The sequence below is a fragment of the Takifugu rubripes genome, chromosome 15, assembly GCF_901000725.2.
Source record: "Takifugu rubripes chromosome 15, fTakRub1.2, whole genome shotgun sequence".
NCBI classification, from domain to species: domain Eukaryota; kingdom Metazoa; phylum Chordata; class Actinopteri; order Tetraodontiformes; family Tetraodontidae; genus Takifugu; species Takifugu rubripes.
Genome location: NC_042299.1, coordinates 2919105 through 2940816, shown reverse-complemented (window position 1 = coordinate 2940816; position 21712 = coordinate 2919105). Strand labels below are relative to the sequence as shown.

Below are 21712 nucleotides of genomic sequence, written 5' to 3'. Positions count from 1 at the left end.
TAAATCTGCTCTATACACTGTATAAAAATAATGTACAAAAATGTGATGATGGGTCAAAACCTAGTCAACAATTAGAGAAGAGCAGAAAAGAAAGAAAGAAAGAAAGTAAAAGAGAAAGAAAGAGAGACAGAAGCCAGACAGAAATTAAATCGGTCGTGTAATTATATATAATTTCTTGTGTGTTTTAATGTGTAATTGCCAAGCGTTGGTGGGCGGTTCGGTCTCACTCAGTCAGCTTTTTTTGTTTCGCCACTAGAGGGCAACAAAAGCCTTCTCTTTGTCCCGGAGTGACTCAACTATCCGGATGGGACAAAGGATAAATCCTCACGTGAGTCTCTCCAAACCCATGACTTGATCCGTCTGTCGTCTGTTTCAAAAAGTACCTTCAAATAAATTACTGACACTTAAATTTCTGCCAGAGCGCCAGCATGTGTGAACGAATGTGTGTAATTAGTTATGACTCCTCAGGAGCAGGTGACACCCTATGATGTCATCCTGAAACCAGAGTGTGCGTGGGTGTGTGTGTATGTGTTTATGTATATTCTTGTACGTACTCCATACTGAGTTCAAAATCCACATTCTCCTATCAAAGTGAGGACATTTTAGCTGGTCGTCAGAACTTCAAAGGGCTGGTTGAGGATTAAGACGTGGTTTTAAGAATCGGCCTGAGGTTAGTGGTCGGGCAAAGGTCGGGTTTCAGGGTTAAGTTGTGATGTTTGGGGTTATAGGAGGGAGCTGTGTAATGCATTAGGTGAAAGTCCTCACAAAGGTAAATGTAGAATGATGTGTGAATGCTTTTATTCCATATTTCACTCATTTACACAGAACCTTTAATCATTCTACACTTGCTGAGACCTCGGAACCAGCAGCTGCTTGTGTTTATTGATTTGTTCGACTACTATTAAAGTCCTTCCCAGAAAAACGACAACGTGAGGCGGCGTGGAAGTGCTTGGGTCGTGCGGAATTCGGTGTGCAGAGACAGAAACGTTACCGTTTCAAATACTGTAAATATCTGTTTGCATTAACCTGCCCCCCTCGTTGATCCTCCCCTGCATCGATCCAGCTGCACGCGTGTGAATATAAAGCCTGAACAGTCTGGTGAGGAGTAAAAGCCTGCACCAGTCTCCCGACTCCCTGCCATCCTTTTATTATCTGTCTCCAACAGGACATGTTCTCACTGTGCACGTTTCAGCTTAAACGTGACACCGAGACTCCAGAATGGCTCATTTACTGAGCACACGAGAGGAGCTTAAACGGCTTTTATCTCACAGTAAATCCAGAAACTGCTCCTTCTTAGTTTTAATATTTGTGGGTGGAAGCAGAGACGAGCAATTGCACATAACCGGGACATTTATACGATATAACCACTGTCATCTTCTAAGTAGAAATGTGAACATCCATGTGGAGGTTCAGTCAAACGGCAGCATTTGCTGATCATGTTTGGAATATTTAAAACTAGCAGACGATTGATCAACTATTCATAAACAACTTTTCTCCCTGGGTGTTTCAGGACTATTCTCATTATTTATTAAACATTGTCATAATAAATGTGACAATAAATGTGACAAGATATAACTGAACGTGCTGATTCTGCTGGGGATCAAACAAACGCAGCAGTTATTCTAGGCAAGCTGCGAAATCCACAGATAAACCCGCAGTTACCGCAGTTAACAGTGATGAATGCAGCTATCGGAAAGATAATCAAATAATATCATACATCCCGAGGAAATATGAGCTAGCACGCCATATATCTGCCGCCCTTTTCTTTGTTTCACTGGCATTCTCTGGTTTGTGATGATCACTTCCGCTTCATGCTAAAAACTATGACGCATTATGCCTCTCCATCCATTCTAAATCAATTTACAAAGGTTTTCATTTGTTGAACACAATTATGAGATGAAGGAAATTGTCATCTTTTAATTGTTGATCTATTTATCAGTGTCTTTTCCGAGAGGTTTTCTTGAACCCATTTTCAGCTGTGATTTGATTAGTGCTTTTGCAGTAATTAAAACTGGAGTTTTAATCCCAGAGTAATGAGATTCCTGCATTCAGGAGCTCCCCCAGTCAGTTCTAGGATTCAACCTGAAGTGTCTGACCATCAATCATCTTTCACCATTAAATAACCCAGCACAGATGGTAACAGGCACCATCACTGCCATCTGGCGGAAGGTGACGGAATTGCACCTCTCGTTTAGTTTTTCTTCTCTTGTTGACTCATAGTCAAACAGTGATGAAGGAGCCTATCTGCAGTTGATAAAAGAGCGTGTGAAGAGCTTTACTGGGTTTCAGCTCTACACTGAGGTAGATGGTCACAGTGATAGGAAGAGTCTAATCAGGATGTAGGAAGCAGGAAAGGTCCCAGCCTTCAGGACTTCTATTTTCCCATCTCTGTGGCAGGAAAGGGAAGTCGGGCCATTGACTTGATCCACACCACAGCTAATATAACAAATCTTATCTCTCTGCGGTGTGAACAAGACTTTCAAAGCATCACACTTCCTCTTTTGTTGCCAGCTGCTCAGGATAAACCGGGATGAATGACGTCACTGTTTCTGAGCACTCCAGTTCTTTCTGGAAACCAGTCTATCCCGCATTAAGTTCAAGAAAAATGAAGAAAATAAGGAGAAAATGAGCCATTTGAAAGGTATTAAATTCGGTAATAGATGGTTTTCCTGGCACAGAGGTGTTCGGGTGGAGGAATGCACAAATAAATCAATAGAACAAAGTGGGCTGTACAGGGCAGGCTGAAATATTAACCGAGCTCCAGGAGAACACAAGCCAAAGCTCATGAAACAGAGAATCCATTACGGCCACGTCTGGAGTCGTCGGTGGAATTGGATTCTGAAAAAGGCAAGGGGGCGTAATTCCCGTTTGGCCCTTTTTATTGAGAACTCATTTCGAGGCAAAATTGAGAAGCTGTTGGTATTGATCAGAGAACGGTGACTTTAAAACAGGCCCGACTCCAATTTGTACTTCTTCCCTGTTCACTGGATGGTGTGATAGAAGCCACTTCACACACTCTTTTCTTCTTTGGTATTAATCACAGCACCATAATCAGACTGGTCTTACTTTATAGCAGCTCAACCTATACATTTTACTCCCGATTGAATGAGGCTCAAACAAGCAGAATTAACACAGGAGCCCTAATTACAGAACAGACCGCTTCCATTTTCACGAGTGACCTGTGGGTTTATGTGAAATATGGAAAAAAAAAGTTCTTTTCTACTGAACAGATGGCCTCAGCTCCTCCTATATGTTCCACAAAGAAGTGTGTGTCTATGCATGTATGTGTGTGTAGTCTGAAGAGCAGTCAGTAATCTCCACCAAAGCTCATATCATAGGTGTGTGTGTGGAGGGACCCCCTGCTGTTGGTTAGCAGGGTTGTGGGTGGGGGAATGAAGAGGAGAGAGGATAGACATATGTCAATTTATTAGTTTATCAGCTTTTATTGAGTCCAGCCATCACCAGTGTGCGTTTATCTCAGTGAGATGATGCCTGGCACGCTGTGGTCGCAGACACGCCGCACCTGTCAAAACACCGTGATGAATTATTAATGAGAACTGACATTTGAATCCATCGCTAACGTCTGATCAGGAGGATCGATCCTGTTCAGGGACTCCATGGAAATCTCTCCAGTCTGTCCTTCATTTGTTTAATGTCAGTGCGAAAATGAAGTCAATGAAATGTCAAATGTCAGTTGATCCATGATTGACAGATGAGATCTGGCTCACTGTGATGCCATCGATTTCGTTGTTGACTCCACTTACCGACTGGTTTTCTCACCTCTAGACGGTTACTGTAACAATAATGGAAGCACGCAATGACAGCTGGAGCAGCAGCAGAACGCCTCCTACGGACGACAAATTCTAAATTCAATACGATCCTGGCTGAACACCTACTGGGCGTTTTTAGGGTGTTAGCATTCCGATAGCTTGAATTTTGGGAAAGAATGATGGAAATGATACCTACAGCATCTGCTCTTCTCATCTACGTGAAATTCCTTTGCGTCTTTCTAAGATGTCCTGTGCAGACCTCTTATATGTGCACCCGATAAGAGATCAACAGCGGCCGTTATCAAACTCGACTTATCAGCGCTGCGTTGAATTGAAATGGAGGACTCGGGCTTCCTGCAGCTTTTGATGGGGGATCCACACTTCATCAGGGACCCTGAGGAGTTGGGGGGAGGCAGGCAGGTCTGAGGAAGATCATCCGCTGGGAGTTAGCAGCAGCACCTTCACGATGCATGCAACCACATCGTGCTTTTAGCACCACACAGATAGCAGGTCAAAAATCAAAATGCTAAATAAATCAGTGTTGGAGAAACACTTCCATCACAAATGCTAATATCCTTGTAGAAAAATAGCACTTGAAGAATTACTCACAGCTGAACAATCTGAAATTGGATGTTCCACAAAATCAGTCAAGACTACAGGTGACACAAGCAACAGATTAAATTGATGATTAAATTGATGATTAGTGATTTATATATATATATGTATATATATACAGTATTTAACGGACCAAATTTTTGGGCCTGCAGTCGCCAGGTAACGGCTAATATTTTATTCATGAAAAGCTACTGGGCAGCGCTGCCTTCACAGCAACTAAAGTGTCCAATTACGCTAATGGACAGTGCGTCTTTGTCTGCTGCCACCGTGTTGGTGCTGGCAAAGCTGGTGGTGGTGAAAGTGTGTGGGCGAGACAAAAGACGTGGACACAAAAGCCCCACACAGTTCATTTATTGAAGTGTAATGCGTCAGAGGCTCTGGCCTAAATGACTGGGCACGCATCTGAAGTGCTCTGACAATGATGGTCTTTCCTGGGGACGTTGGGGGGGTCTGGATGAAGTGTAAGATGTCAGAGGAGCAGCTGGAAAGGGCTAATGAGGAGAGCGAGAGTCATGACTTGAATGCAGCAAAACTCGGAGCTGTAAAATTACCCCACAGCTCTCTCGGTCCAAATCAATTTCTCAGCGTTTCTTTTAAACAGCAACGTCTAAAAGCAAATCTTTACCTCTCTTACTCCTGCGTCGGACCCTGCGGGTCCTGCTGTCACGCTGCCTGATGCACATAAACCAGTATTTTGCTAATATTAGCATGGGAATGAAGCAGAGTGGCTCCACAGGCAACAGGCCGCTGACCACTGCTTGGTCAGGCTCACCAAAAAACTACCTGCTGAGGTGTAAAGTGAAGTTCACTGAGCCTGGGACAGAGCAGGAGAGCAGCATTTCCATACCTTCAATAACCTAAACAGTACAACACCGACAGTGAACCTAGTCTGGAGCTGATGAGAGCTCATTTACATTGCAAATTTTCCCCATTAGGCTCCACAGAGGCAACAGTTAAAGTACTTAATACCTGTGAGCTTCTTTATATCTTTACATTTAGTCTTTTGATAAACGGCCGTAATTAATGTAAATCTGTTCTGAACCCCGGGAAGGGATAAAGTGGGAGAAGATGGTGGTGAAAATCCTTTCGGAAGAAAGAACTTTCCAGCAAACACAGATCATTTTTAAGCCTTTAAAGTTTGTCTGCTGCCTACTTTATATTTTCTGAACGTAGTTTCATTCCAATTTGTCTAAGAAATGCTGTTTTTGATTAGCATTAGCGTTGTGGCTATTAACCTATGTCAGCAGGACGTGTGTAAATAGATCATCCGCCCCCTCCAAAAAGCAATCCATCCTTTACAGCAGTGCACGTGGTATGTGGGTACGTGCACTGCAAACACCGGCTGCTTGATCTAAACATGCATTCTGACATTTCGTTGCTGATTGCTGTGTCAAAGGTCACGGCGTTAACAATCATGTAATGCAAGTTGGAGTTTGTTCCACCCTCTGCTGCCCTCCAACAAGACCCGGTTCGGTGTTTAAATAAAGGAATCCCAATCATGGCGCAGATCCGCCGCGATGATTCGCGTTTGGCGCGGCGTGTAGCGGCAGCCTCGTGTGACAGCCCTTCTCTTCATTAACATTCTCAACTCACACTGGTTTACCGTCATCCTTGAGCTGTGCTGGCGATCCACCCGCAGCTGCTGTCAAGTCCAGACCTTCAACTTTAGGTCCGCGGCTGCACAGCACACCAAATCCAATTAACGCAATGAAATCAAATCAAGGCCGCTACATCTGGATATGCTAATTTTCGACGGCTAAACCTCAGCCTTCCCCACAGGTCATTTTATGACATGCCTGTAAGCTAGTAGCTTACATTTCTCCCCTGAGGGCGTCTTTGTGAGAGTAAATTGGCAGAGCTTTGAGTTTTTCATTGGCTAAATTTCAATTACACCCAACTACAGCTTGTTTTGGGTAATTGAATAGCAAGAGCAGGACTGGTTCATTTTATCATATATTGATCTATTACATTAGAGAGAAAATGGACATTTTGAGTTCATGGCCACGTGTCTTAGCTCACAATCGGCAGGTTTAACGTCTCTTTAGCATCAGGCTCAAGGTTGGTGGGTCACACGATGCAGTCAGATGTTTTTTTTAATCTGTGTGAAGGAATCGTGTACAGCAAAACAGCAAAAAGCTGCAAACAGAATGTAAATCTGACAGGACATCATCACCCCCCCACCGAAACCCCTCACCCAACACACACACACACACACACACACCTCTAGGGGGAAGGTCTGGAAGACCCAGTGTAATAATGAAATATTAACAGCTTTTCTCGCGGTTAGCGGCCTTGCAAGGTCGTCTGCCTGCTTTTCATTGTCTCGAAAACAGCCTGACTGAAGCTGAGGGAGTGATTTTGTGCTCGTCCTCACACACATTAAACTAAAGAAGCCGTAAGTCTTTGTCAGGTGACCTCGGTGCACATTGTTACCTGCAGGGAGACAAAGAATTTCTGGGTAGCAAAGCTTTACTTTAATTTATTTGCCCTGGTGTATCTGCGATTGCTTGGCTGTCACACACAGGTTGTGATATTAGGTGTGTGTGTGTGTTAGTGTGTGTGTGTGTGTGAGTGTGTGTGTGTGTGTGTGTGTGTGTCATGTGAATCGTCTCCCATGTTGAAGGACAGACACGATCAATAAAAACAATCAATGCTGGATGAGGACTGGAGGGGAGACAATTCCTCTGGTCCCACTATTTTTGGCTCTTGTACCCCCTTGGTGCACACACACACACACACACACACACACACACACACACACACACACACACACACACAGGCATAGACACACACACACAGCAATGCCTGTCTAAGGGTTACAAAAAAGTTGTGTCTTCTTGAATCTGTGATACCCCTCCCCCCTTTTTCCCACAATGCCATTCACCCGACCCATATCAGCAGAGGGATCGAGGCCCGTCGCAGCTCTCATCCGTCAGCTCCCATGTTTGCAGCACGCAGGCGATGAACACATGCAGGGTTTTTTTCGGATTAGCATTAAACAAACAGGCGCATAAACAGTCAAGACAGGTCTGCATATTGATGTCCCTGGGGTGGGGACACTGAGACGGCGTGCCGTCCATCCCGTGTATTCCTGAAGAATACAATCCTGATCTGTACGATATGAGTTCAGAGAAAAGAGGATACATCAGATCGGATGGAAAAACGACTCAATCGTTCCCAAATATTCCCAAACCATTTTGTCTTCTAATCGGCACCAAGATCATTTTGTCTTCATTAACCGCATCATCATCATCATCATCATCATCATCATCATCATCAGCCGCTTATCCGGGGTCGGGTCGCGGGGGCAGCAGCCTAAGCAGAGAAGCCCAGACTTCCCTCTCCCCAGCTTCTTCTTCCAGCTCATCCGGAGGGATCCCCAGGCGTTCCAAGACCAGTCGAGAGACATAGTCTCTCCAGCGTGTCCTGGGTCTTCCCGGGGGCCTCCTACCGGAGGGACATGCCCTGAACACCTCACCAGGGAGGCGTCCAGGGGGCATCCTGACTAGATGCCCAAGCCACCTCATCTGGCTCCTCTCAACGCGGAGGAGCAGCGGCTCTACTCCGAGCTCCTCCCGGATGGCAGAGCTCCTCACCCTATCTAAGGGAGAGCCCAGCCACCCTACGGAGGAAGCTCATTTCGGCCGCTTGTACCCGTGATCTTGTTTTTTCGGTCATTACCCAAAGCTCATGACCATAGGTGAGGGTAGGAACGAAGATCGACCGGTAAATCGAGAGCTTCGCCTTTCGGCTCAGCTCTCTCTTCACCACTACGGATCCGCCTGTCGATCTCCTGCTCCATTCTTCCCTCACTCGTGAACAAGACCCCGAGGTACTTGAACTCCTCCACTTGGGGCAGGATCTCCTCCTTGACCCGGAGAAGGCACTCCACCTTTTTCCGGTTTTCACGGAGGCTGTAAAAAGCCGGAGCTGCAGAAGACAGGACAGGCATGAAGACGGGCGATGAAAAAGACACATCCTATCGCCTTCAAACAAGGACATAAAAGGCAGCCGAGGGAAACAACGCGGACTTTTGACGGCTTGAGAAACGGGAATGAAAAATGCGCCGGGGCAACGTAGCTCATTGGCTTAAATAATTCACAAGTTAAGACTTTGAAAGCTGTTATTGAGCACAACATTAATTTGGATCAAAAGATGAAACGGGCATCTGAGCCGCATGAGGTCGTCCACGTGGAGAAATATCCTGTCTCAGGAGGATGTTCTTCACCTCTTTGGTCGTCCACATGACACCCAGAAGCTTCATTTCCACTTCCACACTATCAACACGTTCCCACCTACCTCCAACACTGGAAACTGGCGTTGTGCCCTGTCAACTTTAGGCAAGCATGAGCGGGGGCGGTAAAGGGGGGAGAGTTGAGGGAATGTAGCGCTGAAGCTTTGCAGCTCATGGAAAAATCTGGCTGCTCGATGGGATCAAAGTTGTCTAAACTACAGGCAGGAAACCAGACGCGCCACAAATGATTAATTCTTTACAAACTTATTAATCTGCATTTCAAAAACTGGTTCGACCATTAGCTATTACAGCTAAATTAGCATTTAAATCACAAAATATCACGTCACATTTTAGTATAAACACCTGCAGAATGCAATTGAAAAGGTCCCTTTAATAAAAATAAACATTGTAGTTACCAAAGGTTTCACTCGGGTTTTTGTTGCATCAGTTGATTATTAATGACTGAAAATATATATGACACATGTGAAATTTGTAACATTTGTAAACACATGTTACACCTGATTATGAAATAATATTGCAAAAAAATACCCACTGAGGACCAAAGAGCAGCTCTTGACCGCTGTGTAGGGGGGGAAATGTTTGATGGAAATGCAAGCAGGAATTTTTTTCCTTGTCACTTTTCCCACTTTATGGGTGATTTGTTAGGAATATTTCGAATTTGTGTTAGCTGAGACACCGCAGGGTAACTGGGATCCAGGCCGCTGCTCACTGGTGCTGCCGTTCCAGGGGAAAACAGAGGGGAGGTGGCTTCTTTTGTGAAAAAGATAATTGCCATTTTTAATTGAATCCCTGGAGCACTGAAATGTTTGAAGGGTAACTGGAATCAAAGCTGCTCAGCCTTTGTTTCCTCGGCAATGAGCTGCGATGGTCGCGTGTCAACAAATTCACACCCACGTGGTCTGATTTGTTCTCAGTTCATTACGGATCAACAAGTTCCAACCAAAGGCGCACACACACACAAACGCGTGCACACACACCCACACACACATGTCCCACCTCCTGGATGAATGCTAATTAAGGGGAATCCTCGGCATCAATCTTAATCAATGGACAAGACATTAAAGAATTGGTGTGTGTGTGTGTGTATGTGTGTGTGTGTGTGTGTGTATGTCGAGCGCAGACCTTTCTTCTGAAAAGAATTAATATTTTACCATAAAAATGATCATTATCGTAACAACTTGGAAACTTAGCTGCTGCGTTGACTTCCTAACATCTAAGAAGAAAAGCTGCTCAGGCTGGATCTAATTGTTCAGATTACAGCATTAGGACCCCCCCACACCACCAAAAATACAACAGAGTTGTTTAGAGTTGTTCACCTGTATGTCTCTATCTCTGTGTGTATGTTTATGTTAGAGTAAGGTCACAGGTCCAGCTGGTTTCGCTATCATCAGGTCTGGGCTGAGTGAATTCTGCTAGCTTTGTGCAGACAGGCTCTCCTTTGTGTCATCATTAATGTTTCAGTCTTGTTTTCCTGCAAAAAAGAACATTTGGTACATTTGCTATTCAGTCAACTCTTCAAATGTATTCAATTTGGAGCCTTTTTCTCTCAACCAGCCACGATCAGCAAGATATTCTTGCTAATATCTCCATTTAAAGATGATGGAGAACAGGCTTCGCTTCAAGGTCACAGCGGTGGCACTTTATTAACATTTAATGGCAGCGACACGCAGATTTAAATTGAGCAGCATGCAGAATTAAACATCCGAGGAGGACCATAAAGAGAGGCTATAGCTAATGAGTCAGGAGTGAATGACGGGTGTGTGCTTTGTTGGCAGGAGATGTGGCCACGGAGGGCCATCTGGGGCTCAGTCGTCACACTGCACCGCAAGCACGCTCAAACTGCGGTCAAACAATGTGTGTGTGGGTGTGTGTGTGTCTCCGTTCGCTTGGTTTAAGAGAAATCCCTCATTATGCTGTAGCAAAAAACAACAGTGGCCAATTAAAGTCGCTGCAGTCTTGAGGCCTAAGCCTCAGCCAATTTGTCCAGGAAAGCTTCTGATAGCATTCAATCTGCACTATCTGTGTGTAGAATAAGTCTGAAGAGCAGCTATATAGGGGGTGTTGTTGAAATGTAGGTATCCACTGCAGACCATGCACTCTGTGTGTGTGTGTGTTTGTGTTTGTCTGCTGGGAGAGCTCCATTGTTTGTGTTATTTATGAGCTTACTTTAATTGGGCTGAGAGCACTGATCTGCCGGTTGCATTAAAAACATACTTCTGCAGCCTCCATGAGACTGTAATTAAAGGAATTTACTCGCAGACCTAACAGGAGCATCATGTGAGGACTCTTTTTTACCTTGTGTGTTGTTGCACCATCTGGATGTTGCGTTCTGCATAATCAATCCTTTGTAGTTCATGTTTTCCCCTCTTCTCTCCTCTGCTATTAAACTTACACGTGCACGTCAATGTCAAATGAGGACTACACGCACCCCCCGATCGTTAATGATTAAATAATGATATTTCATCATATTCAGACAATTTACTTAGGTGCCTTGTTGAGCCCCCTGGCTTATTACACATTCTTGTGTCTTGTAAAAATAGGGAGATTAATATTTTAAAGCCCCTGAAGTTGTGCATTAGCAATGTTTATTATCACTTCACGTTATATTACCTTTCCATTTCTTAAAATTCCCGTGTTTCAGAACAATGTATCCCAATGTTCTATCCCACACCTGTGCCTTTCTACCCCAGAATTCATTTGCTGCCTTTTTCAATAAACATGGTACAGTAATAAGGCAGTTACGACACACATTCATTAATATCAATGACATGGTGAAATTTATCCCATAATTAGGAAATACAGACCTTTATTATGCTCACATCACTATAAAATTATATAAAATGTTCATTTCAGATGTGGTTTAATATGAAAATGACCTAAAAAAAACAAACAATCAAGAATTCTGATGTCATTTTGGCTCCATTTAGCACCAAGCTAAATGTCTCGCTAACGGGTAGATTTCCTTTCATTGACGCTGCAGTTTGGAAAAATGAAAGACGTTACTGAAACAATAAACAAAAAGCTCGAGTGGCTCTGAATGTCACACTTTGCAACAGTAAAAAGGGGAATTAGATGCCAATGCTGATGATAAGTAGCCAGTGCTAATAGGTCGCATTGTGGTGGACAGTTGAAGGACTCAGCTCAAGGTTGCAGAGCGTTGCGAATAGTTTATTCCATCTGTTCAACATTCATTCGGTCTCTCTCCGTCTTGTCCAGCCTGCAGCTTAACAACTGGGGGAAATGAAGCTCTGGAAGCGTGATGTTGGAAATAAAAGCAGCATTTTGGAGAGAAAAAAAACTGAATAGACAGGAAGAAGAGGCGGACAAAAGAACGACAAATGCAAATCGGGAAAAAAATCCAGCAGTACAAACCCCTGCTCTCAGCACGCACTTTCACACATGAAGACAAAGGAACAGTTCATTTGCACTGTCACACCCACAAAACTTAATATTTAGTCTTTTTTGCCATCAGGCCGTGGTCAAATATCTCCCAGAAGAAGCAGACGGTGCTCCTCAGGGTTGGGGGCTGGACGTCGTTGTGAAGGATTAATGCTATTATTGATACAAAGAATGTGTGTCAACATCAGTCAATCAATCAATCAATCAATCAATCAATCAATCAATCAATCAAGCAAGCAAGCAAGCAAGCAAGCAAGCTTTATTTATATAGAGTCTGTTACAATCAGAATTGTTTCTAGGCACTTTCCAGAATCCCAGGGCCTGACCCCCAACAAGCAACAGTGGCAGGAAAAACTCCCCTTTAACAGGAAGAAACCTTGAGCAGGACCAGGCTCATGTAGGGGGACCATCCTGCTGATGGCCGGATGGGTAAAGAGAGGAGAGGAGAGGAGAGGAGAGGAGAGGAGAGGAGAGGAGAGGAGAGGAGAGGAGAGGAGAGGAGAGGAGAGGAGAGGAGAGGGGGGAGGACAGGTAGAGGAGAGGAGAGGAGAGGAGAGGAGAGGAGAGGAGAGGAGAGGAGAGGAGAGGAGAGGAGAGGAGAGGGGGGAGGACAGGTAGAGGAGAGGAGAGGAGAGGAGAGGAGAGGAGAGGAGAGGAGAGGAGAGGAGAGGAGAGGAGAGGTATTCATGGAAATGCTCACAGGTGTCTGAGGTAGCTTCCAGCACTTTACCCACAGCAACCGCTAGGCTCTGTCCAGATGGATTACTTATAAGACAGGAATACTCCCAGTATGTCACTGGTGACATCATTTAGTCCCAATACACACAAACATGCAACAACTGGTGCCGCTTTCAATCACAGGTAGAAAATACACGTATTGAGATTCCACGTGGAAAAGATTTATGCGCTTCTACACATGTAGCTGACACGCCTGAGGTTCATTCATTCACACTTATGCTCCTGTTTACTTCGCTTTTGCGTTCTTCCTTTGTTGCCTTTTTTATCTGTCATCTCTCATTTGAGCTGAGCGGCAGCCAGTGAGTCTGGGCTAGAGCGCCACACGCTACACGGCCTCCCGTCTCCCCACGCTGGCACGAAACATGGCTCATCTGAAACGCTCAAAAGGAAAAAAGACAAACGATAGTTGCTCATCCTCAACCTCTCCTCACTCACCGTCTTTGATGGTCTGTCAATGCCACTGACTTTTAGCCTGCATGGTGACGAGCCTCTGCAGAATTTATACACTTTTACCGGCTGTCTGTTGAACTTTGGAGTAAAAACAGCATTTTCCATTAGCATCACCAAGATAGCTAACATTTATAGTAAAAATAATTACAGTTTATTTTGCTTTTTTATTGTTCTTGTTTAATGACTATGGGCAGAAGGGCTCATTTGTATCATTACAAGTTACAGCCCAGCTGCATCATTTGCAAATGCATCATTTTAAAGATGTGTGTGTGAACTGCTTTGCCCTCTGCAGTACGTGTGTAAACACTGTCATGGCTGTAGCTGCAGGATGCAGGAAAAGGTAATGGAGTGTAAATAATGCGCAGTGCAGAACAGTTGTCTGGGCAGCTGTGTGCTTGATTCATATCAGTGGTGTTTATGGAGGAAGAGGACTTTCCTCAGTGAAGAGCTTCCTGGCTCGACACGCGGCTTCGCTCTTTGGCTTCCCCACCTGCTGTAAAAGTCAGTCAAACAGGTGTCAGTGTCGTTAAACACCGGGAGAATCCTCTAACATCCACATTTGTCCTGGAGAGTCACAAACTGCTGAGTCAGCTGAGCAGGTAGACTTCCTGTCAGACAGCAGCTGCTCAGTGCTGCTACGCTTATCTAACATGCAACACAGCGATGAGGAGAACAGGAATGCTGCGGTGGCCTCGTGACCTCAGGATGGATGGGAAAATGTCTGTCTGCAGCGTCATCATGACTCAATTGCACCTTCTCTAAATGTCCAAATAAGAATTGCCCGAGTTATTGTTCGCATGATTTTCTCATATTCTCATATCCCTCTCCTTTCCTCTCCTCTCCTCTCCTCTCCTCTCCTCTCCTCTCCTCTCCTCTCCTCTCCTCTCCTCTCCTCTCCTCTCCTCTCCTCTCCTCTCCTCTCCTCTCCTCTCCTCTCCTCTCCTCTCCTCTCCTCTCCTCTCCTCTCCTCTCTCTTTACCCAGCCCCCCCATCAGCAGGAGGGTCCCCCTACATGAGCCTGGTCCTGCTCAAGGTTTCTTCCTGTTAAAGGGGAGTTTTTCCTTGCCACTGTTGCTTGTCTGGGGTCAGGCCCTGGGATTCTGGAAAGCGCCTTGAAACAATTTTGATTGTATAAGACGCTATATAAATAAAGATTGATTTGATTTGATTTGATTTGATATGATTTTCTCTATTTTACATCACAGAATGTGGATGAATGTGTTTGATAATGAATTAATAATCAGTTATTGATTGAATTTGTCCCATGACAGGTGGGACAAGCTCCTGCACCCACCACACCCTCTTAAAAATGGCTCACCGAACAGATGCTAGCTACATTTCTTAATGGGAGAAGACTTCACAATTTTTACAATTTCACTTTATTAAACAATTGACTTCATATCACTAGTTATATGCTACAATCAATAAACAAATCAGCCAGGAGGTTGGTAGGTGCATTTTTCCCCCCCACAAAAATAGCAAGAAAAAGCGAGTCAGTATTTGCTTATCTAAGCGTTGGCGTTTTTTAAAGAGGTCATGTGATGTTGGAGGTAAACCTCTGTTCTACAGTCAGTCAGCTGCCTCCCCCAGAGTGATTTGGATTGGGGGGTTTGTGTGTGTGTGTGTGTGGTGGTGGTGGTGGTGGTGGTTGGGGGGGGGGGGGGATCTGCTGTCTTGTAATCAGTCAGCTTGGTGACCATCACTTGTGGTCCACATTCTCCCCAGGGTTAGCAAGCGTCCCCAGTCAGGTTGGAGATGTCATAAATAAAGAGAGACATTGGAGGGGGAACAATGAATTCCTCTCCTTTCACTGCTTCGAGCTTTCCCCCTTCTCCCCGGCAGCCACTGGGGGGGTGTTGTAAATCAGAAAAGGCCGGGGGGAAGGGGGGGAGACCTGAGCAGGGCAGTAAAGCTAGGAGACATTAAAGTGAGAACTGTGGTCTTTGCTGTCACCATTATAGAGCGTGGGAGACAAAAGAAGGGGAGGATGATGGAGGTGCTGGGGAGGGGTTGTTTACTCTTAGATAGACGTCTCTAATGAAAGCATGAAAACCCTCCTGCTGCCTGTTCGGCTTGGTTCTTCACTCTACTCACGCAAGTCATGAATCCAGGCTGGATGGGGTCATTGTGGCGGCGCTGCCGCTGGCTGGCTGGCAGGGAGGATTTGCCAGATCTTCTGGCTGCCGCCTGATTCTGAGGTCTCCTCCTGCCAGACGCCAGGAGTCTAAAGGTTTTCTTCAGGAGCAGCAGAGAGCGGCGTCCTTGTACCCACCCGGATCCAGCTGGCTCAAACAAAAGAGGAAAAACCGTGTGCACGTGTGTGCGTGCACGTGCGCCCCTGCTCTCCTGCGTGTTTCGGTTCAGCCCGGTTATCACATCAACCACGGTAATGGATCACGAACGCGATCAGTCGTTAATAATCGGGCAATCTCACGACTCCACAACAGAAACTCCACGATCCCCCTGAATTATCCGCGGTTTGATTCAATCGACGAGATTTTCTGGACATTAGTCAAACCTCTGAGGTGTTTTAAGCACAAGGACAATTCAGAGAAATCAATGTGAGAGTGGATTGAAGAGTTACCAGTTCTTTTTTTTACTTTATTAATTCAAATTTTATTCATTTTCTGCCTGTGAGATAATGATAATGGAGCTCCTCTACAGAAGGTGCTGCCATTTTCAAACATCTGGAGCCTGTGGAGGGATTGTAGATTGTCTTAAAATGTGAGGAAACTCCAGCCTTTAGAAGTACAGAATACCATCTGGTCCTACAGCTCTTCTGCTGCTCCCTTCTGAATCCACCCCAAAGGTCTTTTTGGAGGAGTTTCATTTTACATGGAGCTTCATTCCTCTCAATGCTCTCCTGTGTCTGCTGGGCTTTCCTGACTCTCTTCAGAGGCTGTCAGCATAATCCGCAACACCTCCGGGCTAAAATGTGAGATGATGAGTCCAAATATCTGCAAACATTCCTGAAGGTTTAGTTACTCCCGAGTGAAAGATACCTGAGAACCAGGTAAACCCCAGAGAGCACAGATGAACCTGTCTCAGGAGACGTCAACCTTCCTGAAAGAGCCTGCTTCATTCTTTGTGCTCCAAATCCTTCTTGGCTTCATCTGGTCAATCAGCATGGCATGGTCAGCAATTTTGTAAAGGTCAAGTTGGCTACAGTTAAATAAAAAGCTGAGAGAACAATTGCCCCCCCCACACTTGAAGGGCACTCATATACTTCTAGGAGGACTGACAGCTCGTAAGAGCAGAGAGGAATGTGATAATGGCGTCTCCCACCTCATCGGTGTGCTGCGTGAAATGTTTAAAGTAGAACTGGTGAGTGACATAATGAGACGTTGAAGGTTTTGAAGGCAGAAGTGATGCAAGGCTGATGAGGCGTCAGCTGTGAAAACACCCACGATCTATACGACGGCATTAATTAGTCTCCATACCGTAAAGTTTCCCGGTTATGAAGTTCATTTGGTGACTCCTAGCAACGGCACCAGACTCAGAAGGGCCACGAATGATGACATCAGATGCATGTAGCCTCTTGACTTACGTCATGATGGATGACAGATGGTTGCATCCACAAAGCAGCCTGTCCACGGGTAACAGATCCCATCCGTCCTCCTCACACACACACTGGCTACACTGACAACCGCAGTGTTCTTTTCTGTCTTTCTATTCTGAGATCTTATGGTAACACACGTATTTATCGATACTGTCACCTTTTAATCCTGCATTTAAAACCCCCGATGGACTGTTTGAAGCTGTTTGCTTAAATTCCTTCGAAGCTCACACACACTGTTGGTTTCAGCCTGGATTATTGACTGACTCTTATCTGCTTCAGTCATGTCACACTCCACAATATCACCCTTTACACCTACTGCACAGCAGATATTAACTCCCTTCAGGGAATTATTAGTAGACTTTAATTCAATACACATTAAAAATAAGAATACACATCAACATATATACATATATAGACTAAAAGCAAAATACTGTGATACTGTTTTACATCCTTTAGACAAACATCTTTCCCTCGTATTAACAAAGACTTCAATATTGCAGGAGGTGTTTTAGATGCAAATGCTTTTTATTTTGCTTTATTAAACCTATTTCCAACCTGCCAATAACAGCAGTGTCCTGGAATTAAAATGTGTTTGAATCAACACAGCTGAAATAACAAGCAGAATCTCATCTCCCCCCCCTTCCCCAACAGGAGCGATCATCGGGTCACAATCGAGCCTGAGAACAAAAGGTTCCTGCACGTCTCTGCGTAAAGGATAAGAGGTGTCTGGTGATGAAATTCAAGGCCATCCTCTGGTGCCGTTACTTTCCTCCCTGCTTTTCTTCCCAGTTACGATTAAAAACACTAAATAATAACCCTACAGATCTGCTCAGACTGGTGAAAAGAATGCACGTCAAAAAGCTTTTTTTTGTTTATTTAAAAAGAAAGCCCAAAAATCTCGAAATCTGTTTCTTTTTTTTTGTTGTTGTTGTTTTTTTACTTCTGGCGGGATTTTTGTAGAAATTAGCTTCTTTCATGCTGAGTGACTAAGTGTTACATTTGAATGGCTCCTGTGGCATCTCATTATGTTCTGTGTAGAAGGCAGTAGAAAATAATAGCAGTGTGTGTGTGTGTGTGTGTCTGTGTGTGTCTGTGTATGTCTAAGGATACCTCATTTCCTTGCTATATACTGGATGGCATGAATCCTTTTCTATTTTTCCAATAATTTCTAGACAGGAGCTGTATGAATCCTTAAAAATGCACATTCACCCCAAATTACGCTGATAAATGAGGCAACTCCGTTTTATGCATGATGAGTGACTGTTTCGGTATTTTCAGAGTGGATCAGAACAAGTTTCAATCTGTCATCAGGTTATTTTTTAAGTAGGAAACTTGTGTTTTTTACAATTTCTGGTAAAATGTGTGTACCTCATTTCAAATACTGGTTGTTTTGAAGCCACTGAAACAAATAACATGTTCATTTAGTAATTTAGTAAATGCTCCAGTAAACACAGTATCAGCAGAGCGAGTCCTGCGCTAATGAGAGCTGATAGATCCGTGCTGACAATCATTCCGCACGGCAGCACTAGTTTACAGATGAGGAGGCTAAAAATATTGTTATTCCAGCAGCCGTCTGCATACATTACTTCATGTGTGTTTCATCTTGGTAATTCAAAGGAAAGACAAGACAGAAAATACACTCAAGGCATTTGAATAAGCTTTTTTTGGTGAAAGCTGTCAGTCATCCTCAGTCGGCGTGACATCCTATGTGGTTATATGTGGTCATAATTACAAGTGATGAAGTTTGTCCAGTTTAACAGGTAGGAATGTGGAAAATGTGTGTGATCCCAACGCTGTCACGACGAGCGGTGGCAACGACACAACAACCCACTCGATCTCCATACGCTCCCTTCAGTGTGCTGATTGAGGTGCCAACAGATGGCGCGTGGGGTTTTAATCCACCGTACATGAGGTTGGGAAGGTTCAGCTCGTTTTCTCCTTGGTGTATGTAGGTAGTCTGCACGTGCCACCTATGCAGAGGTAAACTTTTTACATTCCTGCGGTCTCAGCTGGTTAAAAAAAAAAGAAAATTCTTTTTGAGTGTGACATTAGAGATGTCTGATGATGTTTAAATCAAGCTGGACTGGCAGAAACAGGAAACTGTTGGGTCTTAATAACTCCCCCCTTTTCCCTTTTCCCCTTTTCTTCCTGCCCTTCCCTCTTGCTCCCTTGGGAAGGTTGACTTAGAGCCAATCTCACTGAAAGGCAGATCAATAAAGAGATATATTGTCATCTCACTGTGCCACCATCTTAATCAATTAATCTATAATAGAATCGCTTCAGTGGGGCCTCTTAAAGGGCCCCGCTCCCCATTACCAGCTCTAGGTCGGGGAAGGTGCAGACATATAGGGCTCTCATTACTGCTGTTGCCTATAGATTCACATGATATGCTCTTAATGAGAAAGAGTGCTTATGTTTTTAAAAGAAATGGTCAGATAACAGGCTCCAATCCTGATAGGCTGCTATATTCATACTCCACAGCAACATTGGGTATAGGGACACATACACAAGACTGCCAGGACCCAGAATCTATTAAATGCACTGCGTGCTGCCGATGCTATCTTAATACACACTTATTTTTTTGCTTCCAGCTGTTGTAGCACCTCTGCGCTGTGACCACATGATAAATGTTCCATCACAGTCGGCCATGCCAGCTTGGAGACACTTTCAGAATGAACAATGCTTCGGAGTGGTTGGGGGTGTAAATCAGCAGTCAGTACCAGTCAACCAAAAAGCAACAGTAATACATTTTGACATGCAATATCATGAACATACGTCCTGCTTCTGAACAATATTAGCTCTAATTAACATCTAGAACATGTAAATCAATAAATCATGGATAGCTGGAGAGATGATCTGCTAAGTTTAATCCTGAGGGGGAATTAACACTACCTTAAATGTTCATGGAAGATGATAACGTATGTATTCCTTTATGGGGTGCAGACACGAGAGTGAAACTAGCGGTAACTAAATTGTACGTTTTTAGTATATAAGTCTGGGAAAAATACGAGATGTAGGTTTGACCTGTTTATGCTGCTCAAAAGGAAAAGAAAGGAAGCTTTAAACTTTTGAAATAACTCGGTCTGCTTCAATTTTATAATGACAAAAAGGCACAGGACTGAGAAGCTATAGGGTTAATGTTTCCTGAATAATGAGACTGTATAAGTCCTGGTTTTTAATGCTGACATTTCAGAGAAAGCTCACCTTGCGATGCTTGAATAAATAGCAAAACTCTCATCATTAAAATGGGCTTTTGTAGAGTGGAAATACTGTAATTCTGTGATCTATGGCTCAGCTGTGAGAAGAGCAGCGCGGCACTGACGGGCTGTCATTGTAATTCAGCACCTAATGTGGATAATTAGTCTAAATTCATGGAGTGTTTGATTCCACTGACAGCCAAACCAAACGTTTGATGGAAGAACCACAGAAGCGGCATCAGTCACAGGCTAGCAGAAATGCATTTAGCAGAGGGCCTCATCATGTTTTATTCAATCACAGTGCAGTGCTCAATTAATCAGTTTTTGCAATTAAATTAAACATGTACATGCATTAAACATGAAAGAATTATTGGGGGCATTTAAGCACAGCCTCAGCCCAAAAGGAGGTTGTTTATTCTGAGAGGTGGCTTCAGTGACATACAAAGATTTCAGCTAATGTTGAGGAGCTCCTGTTAGTATTCACCACCATCCAGTGCATTTCTATAAATGTCAGGAGCTTTGTGTTTACAGGCTCTGTCTGACCCCTAATATTTATTCAGCTCAGCAGCGCTCCAACCAATCATTCCTCCTTGTGCAATTGTGGCTCCTGCAAGGTCGAGTCTCATTGGCCGCATTCGACTCTATCTCCTGGCATGTGTAATATTACTTTTCTTTTCCCATCAGCAGCAGGCAGAGGACGCTTCAGATAAATACTGACATTCTGCAGTGGTGTGTGGATCTCCTCGCGCCTGATTTGTATACATGACACCGCAGTCGGCACGATCAAAGGTCCTTCGCTTGTAAGGCAAATTAGCATTTGGCTTCATATGGCTGCCAATGTAATTTATAGCTTGGTGGTTGGATAGCAACTCTGATAAACACGATGACATTTGCACTACTCCAACCAAGGTAACATCAAAAAGGGATCGCTTGCTGTGGATTTAAACCGAGCGTAATCACTTGTAGAGGATCCCTGATGGAATCCCTGTTTAGCTGTAAAATTTAGCTGTGAAATTGGATTATACATCAGTGTGAAAATACTATCAGTAGAATCTAATTATTTAATCATAGTATTACTGATGTTACTACTGGATTCTGTGTGTCTTAATAATTTATAATCAAAAATGTAAAAGAAATGATCAGGATGAATTGGATTCTTTGAATGTTTCAGGGAAATTTAAATGTTGCTTAGAACAAAAAAATAAATAATATAATCTGGTTGCACATGTTACTCTTATGATATATATATTTAATTTGTTATATATGTCTATTAAAAGGACAAATTCTATCGTGGTCTAAACGCTAAAAATTTTTGAAATGTAATATATTTTTGTCCACAATCCAAAGTATTGAATAAAGAGTGCACTGTCCCTTTAATTGAGTGCTGCTAGTAAAGTAAAGCGTTTGGTCAAAACACGAACTAAACGGAAATAATACGAGTCTACTTTCAAAAGCAAACACTCAATCAGTAACAGATTGGTTCAACAACTACTGTTATCAGTAGTCGTACTTGAGGGGGGAAGCAATGTTTTATTATTTTAATCATTGGGAAAAAAATGTAAAAAAAATTAAAAAATATGGTACTAATATATTACTGTGACTATATTATGGGCAAAATTTTACGTTGCATATCATGAAGACCGACTTTGTGGGCTATCATTGATGTAATTTTGCAAAGAAGAGATTAGGATTTTTGATCATGGTTTTGCAAACATTTACTCGAATTTGC

General features: G+C 43.7%; 1 protein-coding gene across 5 annotated transcripts in view; it reads left to right on the top strand.

Moving 5' to 3' along the window:
- The window catches only part of robo3 (roundabout, axon guidance receptor, homolog 3 (Drosophila)), an 85711-nt gene that overhangs the window by 8136 nt on the left and 55863 nt on the right, over positions 1-21712 (top strand). The gene's annotated exons all lie outside the window — the stretch shown is intronic.